Source organism: Dendroctonus ponderosae, unplaced genomic scaffold (assembly GCF_020466585.1).
Source record: "Dendroctonus ponderosae isolate FM_Combo_2020 unplaced genomic scaffold, Dpon_F_20191213v2 Dpon_F_20191213_9, whole genome shotgun sequence".
Taxonomy (NCBI): Eukaryota; Metazoa; Arthropoda; class Insecta; order Coleoptera; family Curculionidae; genus Dendroctonus; species Dendroctonus ponderosae.
In genome coordinates this window covers 8324338-8326734 of record NW_026019116.1, presented here as the reverse complement: position 1 = coordinate 8326734, position 2397 = coordinate 8324338, and positions in this window count along the sequence as shown.

The window sequence follows — 2397 nt, the reverse complement described above, 5'->3', positions numbered from 1 at the left end:
TCACATCACTGATAAACCGATATTGACAAAATCAAAATTTTGTCTTGCTTAGAAAGACAGTATTCTAGTAACTAATAAATCTATAATCATATAGGTAATTTAAAAAATCAAGATTTGCGTAATAGCGCATAATAATTTGTTTACGCCAATAACCAATAAATTATAAGCTTTGCAGCTTTTGAGAAATTTTGAGCGCTTTGGCGTTACCGCCAAGCAGCACTGCGTGAAAGATGATTCTCATTGGTCCGTTCTCATTGTCACTCCGTCTACACACTAAGCGGGTAATTTGAATTTGTTATATGCATTTTAATTGTTTGAATTTCATAGGGTGGGAACTGTTAGCTCCGGATAAATTTATTTGAGTAATATAGAAATTTTGTTAATATTGCCCAATAAAATTATAACGTTGGCGCATTTAAAAAGAAAAGTTCATATAAACGCGGGCACGCAAAATTAATATTCAACCAATTTGGAATATACCGTAGATATACATTAATGTATATTACCGGAAATTTGTTTTGAACATACTAGGTATATTCACCTGCACATATTCACAATATGTACATACCTGGCATGTTCATCTGCACATATACCCAATATGTACATATATGTATTTGATGAATATACATGCATGTATACTCCACGAACATTAATGTTAGGAATGTTCAACCATGTATATTCCCAGGATATGCCCGCAATGTTCCGTATATTTTTTGAACATTCTGGGATATTCATAGAATATGAAATGCTATCTGGGTAGCAGCCCCTAACCATGTGCAAATTAAAATTCTGATTGACCTGAAGAGTCGGGATTAGGAGAAGGAACACGAGTTGGTTTGAAGGGCAAAACAATGTGGTGCGCCGCTGTGCTAGAGTGCCTGAAACAAAGTGGGCTTCGAGCTTCGACCTTCCATGGAAAGTAGAATGCAGCTCTCTACCCGTTGTCGTCATGCAGGAGCAGTCGGACAGCAGCTCGATAGACCGCACTGTGGCTTGAAAACATGAAATGGGGATTTTCTGCTGCCTGTGGAGCATCAGCGGCAGATCGAAAGCACCCAATGCTGCTCTGTCCTTGCCCGCTGGCCTGTCGTGTCGTTGTTGCGGTGCATGGAACGAGGACGACCATTAGTTTGTCCTCTTTGTTAAGCTTACGTGACGCTTGGATGGAGGATGATGGCGACCAACGGGTGGAACGGAACCGACAGAGATGATGAAATTGGCTCGCTCGCACTCAGTTAATTAGTCCCACTTGCCTCGTCACAATGGAAGATCAGGAAAATCTATTTCGGGAAGCCGGTTGGAGAGGGAACTTTGGAATCAATTAGGCATTGCGTGACGTGGATAAGCGATTTACCACGACCATGGAGGTACAGGCGGGGTCGAAAGCGCATGCCTTGCGTCTACTCTCGGGCCCAATCAGAACCTTTTCACAACTAACTTAGATCGGAATCTAATGCTCTGGATTGCTGTTCGGTAGAAGCAATTTGTTGTCCGAATATTCTAGATTTTCTAGAAAAATCCAGTCCCCCAAGATACCCACCTATTAGCCAAACATCAGAGTCAACGAGTCGAGCGATTGAATTAGTGGGCAAGGAAAGCCAAGCAGCGAGCTACAAACCAGCGTCGTATCGTATAGGATTCGTTTAAATCGAGGTCACTTCAAGAAAATGTCTCGAGTAATTGCTCGATCCAACTAGCAGTTTATTGCGAATCAGCTTCGATGCCAGATTTCAATCTGAAGCGCCAGCTTAAAATAGAATGCGTCTGATCAGGTTGGCGCAAAATATGGTTCAAAGAAGCCAAATGTGTCGCAATGGCAACAATCTCTTTTTTTTTGTAACACTTGCATTTCAATCCAACAAAGAAGAGGGAGCAAATTGCAGATTTTTTCCTTGCGCTCAATACTTGAGCAATTCCCGGATTACAGCGAGCTCGCAACTGGCAACTAAAAATAAATCGGTTCCACGTCCTTCTTCTGACCAACGGAAACGAGAAGGGTCGCATTAAGGGCCTTGGGAAAAAAGTTCCCAGATAAAACGCCCAAGCAAAGCTTTTACCAGGCGGTCCTGCTTTGCAGAAGATGGGAGATAAAGGAAAGAGAAAACGGCGTTGGTCGTTTTTGTAGACGATGAAGGAGCCTCACAAACGTGGACGCTGTCATGTGCACTTAACATAAGACCGTTTAATATATGCATAATTCATCGTCGAAATTTAAAGACTTAGGGATGTTCTGTTTCTCTTGAATTAAACTGGATTATGCAGATTATAACATAGATAAACTAGATTATAACAGAAAAAATACTTCTGTTGTCTATGAAATTAGAAAAATTATCGTCGTTTTGTGCAAGGGTGGCGCAAGATTATTGCAAAATTTCACGTTTTCCGTCCCGTTTTGCA